This window comes from Nycticebus coucang, chromosome 12 (genome assembly GCF_027406575.1).
Source record: "Nycticebus coucang isolate mNycCou1 chromosome 12, mNycCou1.pri, whole genome shotgun sequence".
Lineage (NCBI taxonomy): Eukaryota > Metazoa > Chordata > Mammalia > Primates > Lorisidae > Nycticebus > Nycticebus coucang.
Window position 1 is genome coordinate 3,298,515 of NC_069791.1, and position 17,196 is coordinate 3,315,710.

General features: G+C 41.6%; 1 long non-coding RNA gene across 1 annotated transcript; it reads left to right on the forward strand.

Annotated features, from left to right (window-relative positions):
• The first annotated feature begins 48 nt into the window (after positions 1–48).
• LOC128562129 (uncharacterized) lies at positions 49–10,370 on the forward strand. Its single transcript, XR_008373369.1, has 4 exons — positions 49–1,401; positions 2,946–3,899; positions 6,422–6,604; positions 10,275–10,370. It is a non-coding gene; the product is annotated as an uncharacterized LOC128562129 (long non-coding RNA).
• Positions 10,371–17,196: the final 6,826 nt, after the last annotated feature.

A 17,196-nucleotide genomic window follows, 5' to 3' on the forward strand; every position in this document is an offset into this window, starting at 1 on the left:
CCCGCCCCTGCATGCTCCGCCCCTCCAGAGGTGCAGAGAGCGGCGACTTCTCGGACTCTGTCTGGGACTGGGGTTGGGAGGCGCCCGGTCCTCAGTTCTGCTTCCCGAAGACGGGCTGGTTGGGATCTTCTCTGACCCTAGCAGTGTACCTGCTGCACCTTTCAACCCTGGGCATCTTCCCCGTACATATTATACGTAAGACTTCGGAGGAAAAATCAGCACGCGGTGTGGTCAGTGAAGGCATAGACCACGTCCTGGTTTGCTCCTAGCACCTGGGACAGGGTCACAGATGTGACCATGAACGCCAAAGAAATAGTTAAAATGGCAAACTTTGTTCTATATGCCTTACTGCAGTAAAAATATTTTAAAAATTAAGTTTTATTACTGTGATGGGAGTTGAATGCACACCGGTGTGCAGTATTTTGTCAGGTAGAGGCTGTAAAATTGAATGTTGTTGGAATACTTTCCACGTCAAGCTTGTGAAGTTGGGCTACAACTTTTTTGTCATTAGTGTCTGATATTGCTGTTCAAATCAGCCAGCACTTGAGGTTTGCTGGATGTGGCCAATTGTCCCGTTTGCTCAGGACTGAAAGGATTCTTGGGTTAGAGATTTTTAGTGCTAAAACTGGGAAGGTCCTGGGAAAGACAGGAAAATTTGATCGCCTTACCACTAACCCTAAAATATTATGTCAAAAATTTTGCCCAATCCCCAAATCAATTCTCTGCCTTGAAAGAACTGTTATAAACCATTTGTAGTCAGACCCCCAAATTCTACAAATTTCACCCCCTGAGACTACTAAACTTCTGTCAAAGGGTTGTGCTCCTTTACCTTGGTAGAGTAAACATAGTTTTCTCTGATTAACAGGCCATTCTGCTGCTCTGTGGGGGACATGGCATTTATTTTATGTTTTCCGTACTGTGGTTTGGCCTATGTTGTCTGTGGAAATGACAATTATTTAAGGATAAGGAGTATTTCTTTTATAATAACCACACAACCCTTACTTGCTTGTATTGATGTACACTCAAATGCTGTTAATGTTTTTACTATGAAGAAAATTATTCAAGGTAAAACTGTTACCAAGTTAGTACCATCTTGAGGAGGGGAGAGGGCCAGGAAAATAAAGGTATTGTCTTACTTTGAACTACAAGCGACTGCATAATTTGATGATAAGATTTTGTTATGTATTTAGGTAACAAAACAATCTTCTAATGGATCTAATTCCTACAAAGTTAATTTTCCTTTCTCTTTATTTTTAATGCCTGAGCTACAATGGAGAGCTGCCTTCTGTACATCAATCTCCTCAGGCTGGCATTGGTGGATGGAGAGAGAGAGAGAAGTGGGGGAATACAGGAGTATAAAGGAGCATGCTGGCGAATACCTTCTGAAATTTGAAGTTCCAGGTACAGGGAACTACACCTGGGAAGGAAAAGTGTGGGATGAAAGGTACAGATAGATAAAGGAACACGAGACAAATTAAAATAATGCAGGAGTAAAAACTGTGGTGAAATTTTCTTTTCTGACTGCAAAGGGAAGAATTATTAATTGACAAGATGTTAGGAAAATAGCACTAATGCCTTAATGCCTTCTGCTAGCTGACTATCAGATAGTACACATTTATTCTGAGAAGTCCACAAGCACACATTTCTTGTGATAGCTAGCCAAAATAGCCCCTTAGTTTGTCAAGTTTCCAGAAGGACTCAAGGAGCATGTTAACCACATTGAGAGATATTTTTACAGCTTGGCCAAGTCTTTGTTTCAAATCCTTTGTAAGATACTTCTAGTAGGGCTTGTTCATGTGAGCTATTAACTATAGCTATGTTATATTTATAACAATAAATCCCAACAAGGTACATTTTTATCATCTATGAAAGTGTGAGGCTATCAAAAATAAATGATAAAACTCTACAAAAAACTATAGGCATTGGCAAATAGTAAGAAAATTGTAATGCTTTTTTGAAACAACCTGCCAAATAACAACAAAAAGAAGAAAAAAATCAAACAAAAGTAGGATGTAACGGTTAAAGACAGCACACTCTTGAGGTGAACTAGATGGAGACAAACAGATCTTGTGTAAGCATCCCTTTCTCCGTAAATCTTGCTCACAGTCATGGCCATTCTCTGCATCCCCACAGCCTCTAAGCCCTCTCCTTCCTTCCTTCCTTCCTTCCTTCCTTCCTTCCTTCCTTCCTTCCTTCCTTCCTTCCTTCCTTCCTTCCTTCCTTCCTTCCTTCCTTCCTTCCTTCCTTCCTTCCTTCCTTCCTTCCGTAGGCCCAGAAACAGTTATATAGCATAGAAAATATGCTTCCTGAAAGTTTGCCCTTCTCAGTAATACTGACTAGAACTATTTTTGGAGGTAATTCTTTCATAAGACTTCATTGATTTACTCCTTGTTAATACCTTTTGAGTCTGTTTTGGCAATTTTCATTTTCCTGGAGAATGGTTTACTTCATGAAAATTTAAAAAAAGCCTCTATATTTCACTCATTTCTTAATTTTATTTTTCTTTTTTATATTAAAAATTTCAGATTTGATATTTGATCTCATTACGTCTGTATTTGTTTTCCTCCCCCCTTCAGCCATCCTGTGAGTGTACTTGTATTTGGCAATTACTAGACTGTGCATAACTTTCATTATTTTGTTCTTCTGTTTCCTGTTTCATCTTCTTCCTAACTGCCTTAGTTGGATAATTGGTTTAACTTTTTATCATTTCTTCTTAATGATGGGATCATACAAACCTTATTAATTTACTTCTATGTTCTAAAAATGCAGTTTTCTACTCTTTGCTATTTGGGTTTCTTATTTGATCCAGCAGAGAGTACATGAGAGAACATGTTTGATATTTTAATTACCAAATGGTAAGGATTTTGTTGTGATCAGGCTTTTAGATGTTTTTACTTTTAGTGTAAAAAGTTAAAATGATATTTTATTGTTTTTTTCCCCCCCAGAGACTCAACCACAACCAAAACTCAACCAAACTCAACCAAAACTCTTAGAGGTGATCAAGGACTACAGTAGCATCTCAGGGTACAAAATCAATACTTACAAATAAGTAGCTTTTATATATACCAATAATAGTCAAGCCGAAAAAACAGTCAAGGACTCTATTCCCTTTACAGTTGTGCCAAAGAAGATGAAATATTTGGGAATTTACCTAACAAAGGATGTGAAAGACCTCCATAAAGAGAATTATGAAACTCTGAGAAAAGAAGTAGCTGAAGATGTTAGCAAACGGAAAAACATACCATGCTCATGGCTAGGAAGAATCAACATTGTTAAAACGTCCATATTACCCAAAGCAATTTACAAATTTAATGTGATCCCTATCAAAGCACAACCGTCATACTTTAAAGATCTGGAAAAAATAGTACTTTATTTTATATGGAACCATAAAAAACATCAAATAGCCAAGACATTACTCAGAAATAAAAAAAGGAGGAATCATGCTACCAGACTTCAAACTATACTTTAAATCTATAGTGATCAAAACAGCATGGTATTGGAAAAATAAAGAGGTAGATGTATGGAATAGAATTGAGAACCAAGAGATGAACCCAGACACTTATCGTCATTTGATCTTTACTAAGCCTATCAAAAATATAAATTGGGGGAAAGATTCCCTATTTAACGAATGGTGCTGGGAGAATGGGCTGGTGACTTGTAGAAGACTGAAACTGGACCCACACCTTTCACCATTAACAAAAATTGACTCTCACTGGATAAAAGATTTAAACTTAAGACATGAAACTATAAAGATTCTTGAGAGAGTGCAGGAGAAACACTTGAAGAAATTGGCCTGGGAAAATACTTTATGTGGAGGACCCCAGGCAATTGAAGCAACACCAAAAATACATTACTGAGATCCGATCAAACTTAAAAGCTTCTGCACAGCCAAGAACATAGTAAGTAAAGCAAGCAGACAGCCCTCAGAATGGGAAAGGATATTTGCAGGTTATGCTTCTGACAAAGGTTTGATAACTAGAATCCACAGATATTTTATTGTTTTAATTTTCATTTCCCTTGTTAATAGTGATGTTGAATATCTTTTAATATACTTATTGGGTTTTTTTTGTTCTCCTCTGTTCATGTTTTATATAGTTTTTGATTCATCGTTTATCTTTTACTTTGTAGAAGTTTTTATTTACTTAATTAGCAATAATTTTTTCATAGAATTAAAATATATTTTTCAAATTTTGTTTAGTCTATTAATTTTATGTTATCTTTTTTTATAAAGACATTCTAAATTTTAACATAGCTGAATGTATCCATTTTTCCTTTATTGTTTTGGGGGTGTGTGTGTGTATATGTGTATTTTTTAAAAAAAAGATGCCTGGATAATCCTGTTGGAATTTTAATTAAAATTGCATTGAGTTTGTAGAGTAGTTTAGGTAAAACTGGCAACCTAGTTGCAGTGTTGACTTGCTCCACCTGTGTGTATGACAGATTATCCCAGCACTGACTGGATAGACCATCCTTCACAATGAGTGGTCTGCAGGGCCCTCTCTGTCAACATTAGACTTCTTGTATGTGCAGATCTAGTTCTGATTTCTCTGCCTTTCTTGTCTCAGTCGCACACCATCTTAGTTACTATAGCTTTATAACAAGTCTTCATGTTTGAACAAAGAAATTTGTCTTGTGGAAATTACCACTGACCTGTGTAGAGGATGCTCTGCTGTTGGGCTGAGCCACCTCGGATGAGACACCCACAGCCGACTCTCCCTCACCAGGCAAGGTGACTTACAGGAAGTCTTCATGTTAGGAAGGGCAGTCCCCCCAGCTCACTCTTATTTTATTTTTAAAATTGTCTTGGCTGTTCATGGCCACTTGTTTTTCCTTGTACATTTTAGAACTAGCTTTTCAATTTTCACTAAAGTACACTTTTAAATTGTAACTGGAATTTTATTGCATTTTAGAATAACTCTGAGGATAATTGATTTTTTACATAAGATTGAGTTTTTTTTGTTTTTTTTTTTTTTTTTTTTGAGACAGATTCTTGAGCTGTTTCTCTGGGTAGAGTGCCATGGCGTCACAGCTCACAGCAAACTCAAACTCTTAGGCTTGAGCAATTCTCCTGCCTTAGCCTCCCAAGTAGCTGGGGCTACAGGCACCCACCATAACGCCTGGCTGTTGCTTTTGTTAAAGTTGTCATTGTTGTTTTAGCTGGCCCAGGCTGGGTTTGAACCCGCCAGCCTCGGTGTTTGTGGCCAGCGCCCTACCCCTAAGCTATAGGTGCCACCCAAGATTGAATCTTTTCATCTATTTATGGACATTCAAATTGTGCCCATTCAGTTTTATACAAGCAATGGTGCAGGGAACACACGTTTGTCTTCTTGGGCCCATGTGCGGTACCCCTCTTCAGGGGACACCTTCCAATATACAGTTCAATGGAAAAGTGTAACAGATATTATATAGGGTGACATAAGTCTTACTATCCAATCTTTCTATTAGACAGTAAGATACTATTTGGTTCTTGCTTAATGTCTTTTGATATAGCTTTATAATTTTATCTATACAGTTTGTATATCTTTTATTGGATTTTCAATAATAGGGTTGGCTACAGTAATAGAAACTCAAAATAGCAATGACTTAAGCAAAATAGAAATCTATTTCGTACTCCATTGAAGTTTTGAAGAAGTAAATCCTTTACTTGTCTCCTGTGATATTGTGAAATACATATAATATCTTGTCTTTATCTAGTTTTCTGGCATACAACTCCTAAAATCCTTGGAATAAATGTCTTCTGTAGGCTAGTGAGATGACTGGTGACTGGTAGAGCTAAGGCAGCTACGGGGACTGGTCACTGGAAACACCAAGGCAGGATTAGAGGTTGGAACTTTCAGCCCCACCCATTTCCCCAGCTATAAGAGAGGAGAGAAGTTAAAGGTTAATCTGATCACCAGTGGCCGATGATTTAATCAATCATGCCTATGTAATGACGGCTCCAAAAGACAGGATTTGGAGAGCGTCTAAATAGCTGAATGTGAAGGAGTTTGCAGAGGGCGGCATCCGGGGAGGGCAGAGGAGCCCCATCCCGTCCCACCTGTCGCGCTCTGTGCGTCTCTTCACCTGTCTCCTTGGTAACATCCTTTAGGAAGTATTTCCCTGAGTTTTAATGAGCTTCTTTACAAATTAGTTAAACCCAAGGAGGGGTGGTAGGAATCCTGATTTTCAGCCTGTTGGTCAGAAGCCCTGGGAAAACAGTGTGGAGCTTCTAATGGGCAATGGAAGAGGGGGGCCATCCGACGTCCACAGTGCTGGGACAGAGCGGGAGGATCCCAGCTGGGGTCGGCTGCAGAACTCGTTGATGGGTTACCAGAGAAATCCCTGCACACTTCTTGGTGACCAGAGTTCATGAAAGTCTGTTGTGGAATGAAAGAATACAAACAAAAACTTGGGTTCGTTTTTTTTTTACCTTTATCCACAGACTCCATAACCCTAAAGAGAAAGGAGGAAAAAAAGTGACAGTTTTGAAAGTTTCTATTGCAAGAGTAATCTGTACTTTAACCAGAGACTTTCTGAGCAAGAGGGATGGTAACATGACAGAACATGATCCTGGGAACTGAAATAGGATCTTAAGCTCTTCCTGATGAAACTAAGGGAGACAAAGGTAAGTGAGAGACGCTTTGAAACAAACTACGGCTCACTACTCATAAAAAGGTGCTAATCCTTGAATCTTTTGTTGAATAACAACAGCAGAATCCAAAAAATACTTAGGAAGTTCTTACGCTTGTGAAGATGGAGTCATATTGTTCCCGCCTCACCATTCCCTACACTAGTGTAAATTCAAAGAGTCTTTTCAGCAGCTTTGTTCTACGCTATACTGAGTTCCATGAATTTGCTTAAGACATTAGGCAAAAATATTTGTTGAGTGACCACCATGCGTAGAGTGTTGTGCTCTGAGTATTTATCAGAACCAGTGATGGTTTCTGCTTTTTGAAATATCCTCACATAACCATAGTAGAAATCACCCAGATGGTTCAAATGAAAATATCTATCAGAGGCAGGGTAATCTTCTGCCGTACTTGTGAATAAGTTAATATGAACTCTCTGAATACTAGCCATGATCATTGAAAAATACTGCCTCCTTTCAAATAAATGAATTGTAATAGTTCAACTAAACAAAAATGAGCGCCGTTTAGATTGTTTGAAATTAAAGCAAGTGACAGAATCTGATTTGTAAGAGCTTTTGAACCCATGAATCTTTCAGAGGAAACAAATCTGCAATTCTGTTAAACACTTTTGACTACTTCAGCACACACTTTCCACATTAACTGTAGAAAACTTTGTTAGGTGAGATCAATGTGGTTAAAACTGATGGAGTTTAGGGTTATAGGGAAGAGTGGATTCTTGTACCCAAAACACGTGTTACATATGCTTTACTAAAAGTATGTATTGTGCAGTTACTAGTGTGCTGGAAAACAGACGCCAGGAACCAGAGCAGAGGGAATTTGATGTGAATGTAAGCGGAAGTACAAGCACAGAAGTTCAACATCTCAATACAAATCCCAATGCAATTCAGACGATCATCAAAATGTCTTCCTGAGAAGGCAACAGCAGGAAAGCAAAGCAGATCCTGCAAAAGATTTTACTCATTATTTCCTTTCCTGTGATGATTCTGATGCATGCTCGTAAAATTTCATTTTGTTTCTTCAGAAACAAAACATGATGCCTTATCCAGGGTATTTGCCTTATAATTGTAATTTGTGTATGACCAAAAGAATTTTCACATTGTTTTTTGATAAAAGAGACTGGATAGGAGCATGTTAATACATTTATTGTTATGCAATATTTATAACATTTAACAAATAAGTTTTATCCTTTGGGGATCTGAAGTGGACACTTGTGAAGGAAGAGAGCTCTTCCTCTGGTCCACTGAGTACTATAAGAAGCAGGTGCTGCTTGTGGCACGAGGAATCAAGGCCCCCGAGAAGTGTCCATAGCTCCTCATTTTTGCAACTATGAATATATTACCTTACATGGCCAAAGGAATTTTGCAGCTACGTAGTACAAAGGTTATTAATTATTTGATCTTAAAACAGGGAGATTCCTGGATTTTCTGGGTAGAACCAATGTAATTGCATGAACCTTTAAACCAGGAGAAAAAGACAGGCAAGGGAAAGGCAGAGCAGGAATTTAGGAAGATGCAGCAGCAGAAATCCAGTTGATTTGAAATGTGAGACAGGTCTGAAGGTCTGTCACTGGCTTTGGTGGAGGAGGGGCGAAAGGACAGCAGGTGTCCTCTGGAAGATGAGAGTGGTCCCTGGCCACCAGATGGCAAGGAGACAGGATGGACTGTGCTGGCAACTTAAGCCAGTCTGGAAAGTATGCTCCCCCAGGTCAGCCATTACCTTGATGGGACTTTGGCCAGAGGACCCAGCTGGGCCCCCCCTGGAATTCCCACAGATGTGGCTGAGACATGATAAATAAGCGTTGTGTTAAGCTGCTCTATTTATGGCATTTGTTACATCATCAACAGGAGACGAATGTACTGTTCATGTGCGGAGGGTGGAAGGATGGACCACCAAGTGTGTCATGATAAAATGTCTCCTGGGGGGACAGGTGTAGCAGCTCACACATGTAATCCTAGCACTTTGGGAGGCCAAGGCGGGTGGACTGCTTGAGCTCCAGAGATGGAGACCAAGCTGAGCAAGAGCGAGGCCTTGTCTCTACTAAAAATAGAAAAACTAGCCAACTAGCTGGGCACCTGTAGTTCCAGCCACTCAGGAGGCTGAGGCAGGAGGATCTCCAGCCTAAGCCTTTGTGGTTGTTGTGCTGTACAGTGATGCCGTGACACTCCACTGTGGGTGACAGAGTGAGACTCTCTCTCTCAAAAAAAAAAAATGTCTCCTGAGAATCCCGGGGCTTAAAGGAAGACAGAGATGGGGCACTTGGCCTTTTCCTTTGCACATTAGTGACAGAAGACAGAGGCAATTTTGAGCAGCCAGCTTTGAGTGCTCACATGGCTTGCTAGGTCAGGCCCTGGCACTCACGCTGAAGCCTTCAATAGTGAGGAGTTAAAAAAGCCTCTGAGCTATTTCACAAGGATTTATTTAGATAAGACACAGAAACTATCAGATGCACATGCTATAGAGTTTAGCAAAAAACGGAGTTAAAGTTACTTTCTCACAGGACAGTTGCTACTAAGTGTGCTGGGACCCACATTGCTCAGGTCAGCTTGGGCGGTGAAGGAGCCACTTCAGGAGGACACAGTAGGGAGAAGGCTTCTGGATTTCCCGTTGAATCCATGGCAACCTCAATCACTTTAGAGTCAGAGTATTTTTATGTTGCTGACTTTTACTTAAAATGTATTGACATAATTCACTCAATTTAAACTACTTGCCTGAGATCAAAACCTCTCCCTCCAGGCCTTACAATATATGAGCTGACTGTTGATCAGGGTCCATACCCCATGCAAATCAAAAGGTGTTGACATTCAAGGTCAGTTAAAAATTTTAAATCTTGAAGCACTTACATATTTGGTTTAAACTGGCCCTTATTGATTTGCAATCTTGTATTCCCCAGGGATAATGTAACTTAGCTTAAAACTATTTATATTTTGAACTTGGGACTGTAGCAATTTCTTTTTACCAGAAATAAGAGGCATTAAATAGATTTTTGAAAAGTCCTACAAAGTCCTGAGAAAAATATCTCCAAGTCAACTGATGACTTCTTCAGAAGTCTAAAAATGATTCATGAAGTCTTGGCTAGATTGTGAGTCTATGTTTGTATACTCACTCAGTCCTTACTTTACTGTTGCAGATTGCTTTTGCCAAAAATTGCAAAATAAAAAGTGTTTAAATTAGAGTCATAACTGTATATGAACTAAGGCACTTTCTAAAATGTAGTGTGAATGGGAGATTGGGGATGAGAGGCGGGATTCTAGGGGGTGAGTAGAAGTAGCATAATGAAAGTGGGAAGGTGAGGAGGGGGAGGAGTATTTGGAGAGCAGAGAGGCACCTGGCTGGATTGCAGAGTGTCTGCTGGGAGAAATGAAGGATAATACCGGGGCTGGTTAGATTTTCATTAGGATTCAGTTTGAGAGACAAAAACCATCCTGGCAGTGGAAGCAGTGAGAATTGTAATACAGGGAAATAAATAGATGCTTACAAACTTTCTAGAAGGGATGAAAAGGGCAGATTGTAGTCAGCCTTGTACTCAGAACAACAGAGAGCTCACCTACTGCAGAGCTAGCACCCTTGAAGCCGCATCCAGGCCGCACCAAAGCCAAGACTGCCCCAGCATCTCTACTTCCACTGCTTTTGCCTCTGTCCTCCCAGGAAGCCAAGAATGGAGACTCCTAGCTGCTCGAAGGGAACCAGCTCAAGGTGTTGCTGTCTCTGCCGTGGTAGCCTTTCTGTACCCAGGAATCTGAACCAGTCATCTCTGAGGTGATGTTTGCTAGCAGAGACTGCCCATAATAGATGTGTTACTTCTGCCCTTCACATCTTGCCTGTAGGCATTGGTTGTTTGCAGAGCCTTAGCTGCAAGGGAGTCAAGTTAATATTTTTAGTTTCCACTTTCTCCAGCTCTGAGAATTTTGTGAGTCAGCCCACAGCTTTTATCACATTTGGGTAGGTCGTAGGGAACATAAAACTAAGGAATTTGCTTAATCTTGAAAAGAAAAATAGCTCACATGTATTGAGAGCTAACTTGCATTGTAGGAGCAGCTCCAGCCACTTTTATACATAGCGTCTTGTTCAGTTTTATCAATAACTTTATGAGAAATTATTCTCAGATGAGAAAACTGAGGCCTAGAGTGGTAGAATTATTTGACAAAGGTTAGAGTGCCAGCAGTTTGAACTCATGAACCCAAGTTCTTAAATATCATGTTATATTGCTTCTTTGGGGTGGAACAAGGTGGTTTTCCTGAAGGTGGTCATGCGTCAATTAAGTGTTGAAACGTGAAGAGGGTGATAGTTTTCCAGGTGAATAGGAAGTGCTCTTTAGGGTGTGGTGGAGCACAAGTCATTCAGTGAATTGCTGGTGGTTTTATTCAGCTGCTGTGTGGAATAGGGATTAGTAGCAAGAGACGGCATTAGAAAGGAGATCATGCTCTTCTAACTCATATCCCATAATGTAGTAAAATTAATCTTCCAAAATGAAAATCTGATCACTTTGATTCCATTCCCAGCAGAGAATCAAAGGCCTTTTAGGGTCTGTTCCATGATCTCCTTCTGCTGCAGACTGATGCCAAGGGTCCGTCTTCCTTCTGGTCAGGAGTTGATGAGTCAGGGACTGAGAAAGACGGGGCTAAAAAATATATGAATTTTGAACAAAAATAATTTTCTTGCATTTGATAACTTCTTTTGCCTAAAACTTAAGTTCTAACTCCTGTGGACCCATGTCCATAAATGGGCTTCTCAGGATTTCTGAAACTCCTGGAAGGATTCTAGAAATTTTTCTGTCTGTGGAAATGTGTGCAGTTTTGGGGGCGAGGGTTGGTAATGTTCCTCAGGGTCTCAAAATGCATCCATGATCTCCCAAAGGATAAGAACCACTTCCTGGCTGAGAACATAAAGTCCTAGCAAGTGTAACAGCCCTTCACACTCAGATCCAAAAATACTTTCTCCCGTCCACTTTCTCATCACACGCCTACAACCCAGCCACACAAGAACAGGAGACCTTTCGATCTTGGGATATACTTTCAGTGGTCTCTCAGTTTAAATTCCCTCTGCCAATTCTACATTTAATAAATGTCTACTCAAACCCCAGTAAGTAGTCTGAATGTCACCTCTCTTGAGAAAACTTGCTTTAACTCTGCACATGGGACTGTGCTCTCTTCTGGGAATCTGTGCAGGCCAGTGGGTGGGACATGACTACAGGGAAACATCCGGGGTCAGGGGCCTTCTGGCCAAACTGACCTAACAGGATTCTGGCTCAGGCAGGCCAGGCTGGTGAGGCCTCCCCTGGGGACTATGGAGCTGGAGGAAGCTAACCAGATACTGAGGGTGGGGCGGTCCAGCTAAACTGACTCAGCAGGATTCTCGCTACAATTGCATCCTTCAAGGGAGGACCCAGGACCTAATTTTGGCTTAGTCAAAAAGAGTTTAGCAGAGCCTTATCTAAGTTTGGTCAAGGGGAGAATCTTTGTCACAAACCACCCCCAAACCTAGTGGCTTCAAACAGTTTTATCATTTACAATTCTCCGGGTTGGGAATTCGGTCAGGGTTCACTAGGTGTGTGTCATCTCCAGCCACGTGGTGTTGGGGTTATCATGCTGGCTGTTGGGTTCAGCTGGGACCTCAGCTGGGGCACATCTGAGATGTTTGCGTGCACATGGGCCCAGGCTGAGGGGGCCTGAGGTCTGGCTGGCCGGCTCTCTCTGTCTCCTGGACGTCTGTCATTATCTAACAGCCTGACTCCTGCGTCCTCCCATGCTGGCTGGATCCTAAGACAGTGATAATGGAAGCAGCCAGGTCTCAAAAAGAAAGCCACGAACTGGCACTGTTATTGCCACTACTGGGTTGGTCAAAACAAGTCTCAAGTGAGCCCAGATCCCAAGGGAAGGAAAATAGAGAATAAGAGACTGTGTGCAGAGGCTGAGTGTGGACTTGCCGTCCGCCAGGCAGAAGTCTGTGCTCTGCCTGGCTTCTGTCTGCTCACACGGTCCCTAGTTGGGCACACTCAGACGGGGACATGCCAAGTGGAGAGAGCCACCTCTGTCGATCCCTGCTTGAATTGCTGACTCACACAATTGCCAGCAATACAATTGCTGTGATAAGGCCAGTGTGGAGGCTCGCGTCTGTAATCCCAGCATCCTGGGAGGCCAAGGCAGGTGGATCTCTTGAGCTCAGAAGTTTGGGACCAGCCTGAGCAAGAGTGAGATCCCCATCTCCACTAAAAATAGTAAAGCTAGCCAGGCATTGTGGTGGGTGCCTGTAGTCCCAGCCACTTTGGAGGCTGAGGTAGGAGGATCCCTTGAGCCCAGAAGTCTGAGGTTGCTAAGCTGTGACGCCATAGCACTATCCAGGGTGACAGGCTTCCCTGCTGCAGTGAGAGTGGCCGCTGGCCAAGGGCACCTAGGCAGTGGTCCTGGTGGCTGTGCTGTGGTGTTTGCTCCAACCATGTCTCTGTGCGGTCAAGGCTAGCCAGTCCCTGGTGGAGCACTGGATGGCAGAGGTGATCCCTGCTAGGTGCAGATGAGTCACAGAGCAGGACCATGGACTCAGGTGGCTGTGCAGGAGCCTCTTGGGCAGGGCCACAGGGTCGTGGTTGCTGGATTGCTGGAGCCGTGTTCAGATAGCATCAGGGGCAGCGACCCGAGAGAGGAAGCCTGGGCGTCCCCACCGTGCCCACTTCCTGGTGCAGTGATGTGGGGCAGAGTGCATTCAATTTCTCTTCCTGCTTGGCCTGCAGGTCTGCTGGGGGGTCTCCTCCCGGCTCAGGGGCATGGGGCCCTCCTGTCCTTCCCTGTGTGTGCTGGTGCCTCCTCCGTGTGCCTGTTGATCTTGCTGAGTGGATCACCCTGTCACCTTCCCCTTCACTCTGAACGTCCCTGTCACTTCTCTGACGAGTCACCTCTCTCCAGGGACGTCCATCTGTAGGTGGCCATCCCCCTGCAGCTTCCACTCGGCTCCTTGAGAGCAGTGCCTGGGGGCTGCTTCTAGTCCATGGTTGTGCCCCCTTTCTGATTGGCATTTTAAAACAGGGGGAACAGAAAAGGCTGTGACACGATTGGGACATTTGAACAGAGACTTGGAGGAGCTGATGGTGGGAACTGTGAGAGGATGTGAGGGAAGAGTTTCCCCGCAAAGTCCCCGGGGCAGAGCGTTCTCACGTGGCTGGGATGGAGGGACCTGAAACCATGTGACAGGGTAAAAGCAGAGAGTGACCTGCCCCAGGTGGGGCGGCCTCACGACCCCTCTGACGCGTATGGGGACCCGTCCTCCGTGCTCTGCTGCTGGTGGGCCCTGGGGGAGCTGCTGGGATGTGCTTGGGGAGGGCCACAGCCCCGAAGAGAAGACCCTTGCCTTTCTCTCCCCTCCCTGTCTATTACGTTTTTCTTGGTTAATGGAGACAGATGAAGGAATAAAGCAATCTTTTTGGAAAAGCAATGTTTCTGATTTTTTTCTTAATGCCTAAGCAGACTACCTGTTTTCTTTTCTTTTTATAAGAACTATTGAGAACCTAGAGTTTTGAAATTTAAACCCAACCCCGAGTTCCTCTGAAGACGTATGTGAGGAAAGGAGGGGAAGCTACAGCAAGACGTTTCGTCCTCTGTGGCTCCACCGTGCCTCACCACCCTTTCCCAGACGCAGGGGAGAATGGGACGGAAAGTATAGCGGCATCTTTTTTGAATTAACTTTTCCATGAGGACACCGAAGTGAATATGATAAAATTGCAAGAGGAAAAAAAGTAGTTCTGAACCGCTGACCCTGTCTGTAGAGAAAATGAGTTCATTTTACTTATCTATTTTATCTGCTTAAATCATATGGATTAGATAAAATCTTAGGTACAAAGGGTGAAAATGCTTGTCAGAAGCCTTTGCAAAAATGAGTATCTATTAAATAGAAAATGACAACTCTGTGTCCAGATTTTTAAGAGGATTTTGAGTTATTACTCATGTCTCCAGTGGGTCTACACAGACTTTGTTATTATCCTTCACCAGCAAAAAAATAAAACCTTAGGAAGTGTGAATGTATAGAACAATCATCTCTCATGAATTTTGATGACTATACCAATAAATGACAGGATATGGTCCACCAGAAGAAAAGCTAGAAAACTAGATTTTCTTGGAGTAATTTCCCTAAGACAATTATTAACCCATTTAAAAAAATGTTTTGAATTTCTGAGTTCCATTCCTTTAGAACGCAGTGGAAATAACGCATTGTCCATTTAATCCCCTTCAAAACTATAAAGTCAGTTTGTAAATTTGGTTTTCTTTGAATCCACAAGTAAACCACAATGAAAGGTACATTGCCTCTTTGAGTTTTTTTTTTTTTTTTTTTTTGCAGTTTTTGGCCGGGGCTGGGTTTGAACCCGCCACCTCTGGCATATGGGGCCGGTGCCCTACTCCTTTGAGCCACAGCTGCTGCCCTCTCTTTGACTTTTTTTCAAGAAAGCAATATATCCAGCATTAGAAAGAGAAATTGAATGCAGCTGCCACAGGATATATCTCATCTGTGACTTTCTTGGATTTATTGACAATGGAGATAAATATTTCATTCTCAGTTAAAAAAAAGCTTTTGAAATTGCACTCGCTATTATTTCTATGATAATACCTGTCTCAGAAGGGTATAGATGAATACAAAATCCCTTGAAGTCATGTAAAGTAAAATGTTGTTATTAAAATGTCAGGCTCTTTTTACTAAATCATCCTGTGTCTTAATATTAGGAGTTTTTAATTTTATAACTTAATTATGGATTGGAAAAATACGGTGGGGTATGTTCCAAGCATATTTCACCACCTTGTTCTACTTGCAAAATACATTTGAGAGCCGAATAGAAAATGACTGCAACGTAAAAAAGAAAGTGTTCAGTTTCACATGGAGGTTTATTTACAGAGAAGAAATAAAAATAACCCTGCCATAAATTTAATCATAAATGATATACCAGATGAGAAACTTATGGGCTATCTATATTTGATTCTATTGAAGGAAAAAATAAATTTTCTCAGTATTTAAAACTTGCTTCAAAGAAATCATAAAGCTATTATGACCAATTTTGCCATCCAAGGTGTCTGAAAAAAAGAATTTTATATGTACAAATGAATTTCTTTATTTGCAGACCTTTCAATACAGATAATTAACAATTTTAATCTCTACTAGAAGGAATCTTTGCATCTGACATTCTAGACTTCTACAACCCAGCTGTCTGAGGTTAATTTTCTCAAGGTTTTGAATGGGAAAAGAAAAATAATGCTAGGAAAACTACATTCTAATGCTAGTAACTACGGCTTGATAGGGAACTTAGTTTAAGGACCAGGTTACAAGTGAAGACCCTGAATACAGTTAAAAAAAAAAAATCCACAAGATGTTTAGCCACACACCCTGCTAAATACTTTATTGTTTATTTTTGTTATTTTTATTTAATATTTATTTATTTATTTTTTACTGTTATTTGCGTTTATTTTATGTTGCATCTAGTCCCGTGCCGTAAGGTTTTGTTTCTTCCTTTTCTTCTGGGATATCTTTTTCTTCTGTGCTACCTCTTTTTCTGGTTTGGGAACAATCTGTTCCTTTTCAGTAAGGATCACCTTGATGGGGCAGGGGGAGCTCATGGATGGGTTAATGTGACCATGAGCTCCGTAAGTTCGGTGACGCATCTTGGGTGCTTTGTTCATTGGATATGCTCAATGACCAGAGAATCAACATCTAAATCCTTAAGTTCAGCATTACTCTCTGCATTTTTAAGCATATGCAGCAAAAATTCAGCACTCTTTTTGGGCCACCGGCCCTGTGTCCAGCCCCACTGTATGGCCTGGGCACACCTAGCCCTAGCACTCCACCATTGTAAAGTCAGAACGGTACACATTATTTCTTTAAAGTGACATCCTTTAGATACTTGGTGGCTTTCGTATATACATATCCTTGATGGCCTGGGCAGTTTCACGTGTGTTCTTAAAGTGAACATGAAGATTTGAGCCTCTTGACTTGCATGACTTTGTGGGGTTTTCTGGGTCAAGTGAACAGCGAAACATTGTCACAGATCACCTCTGGCAGTTTAGGGGAAGAGTATTTTTGTTATTTTTAGAGATAGGATCTTGCTTTGTTGCCCAGGCTGGAGTGCAGTGATGTGATCACAGCTCACGGACACCTTGAACTCCTGGCCTCAAGGGATTCACCCCTGTTTGCTTCCCAAAGTGCTGAGATTACTAGCATGAGCCACCATGCCTGGCCCAGTGCTTAGTATTTTAAATGAATTATTGCATTTAATGTTCATGACAACAGCTTTGGGTTTGAATTTTAGTTAAGATTCCTTTTTGTTTCCACCTTGAAAGACAGTTCTGTGCAAAGAACATTGAGAGCAAACAAAGACAGAGAATCTGGGCTTTAATGTGTTCTTCTATACTTTTGGAGAATAAAAAGGGAGAAGAGAAAAGGAGGGGAAGTTTATAGAACTCTCGACTGGCTCTTGCATGATTAAGTGATGAAGCTGCTCTATCTTGGAGGTGGTTTGCTCAAGGTTTTAAATTTTCTTATCTGTATGTGCCTGGCAAGTAAAGCAATAGCCAGGAGTCTGTGCTCTGAGTCCCAGTGG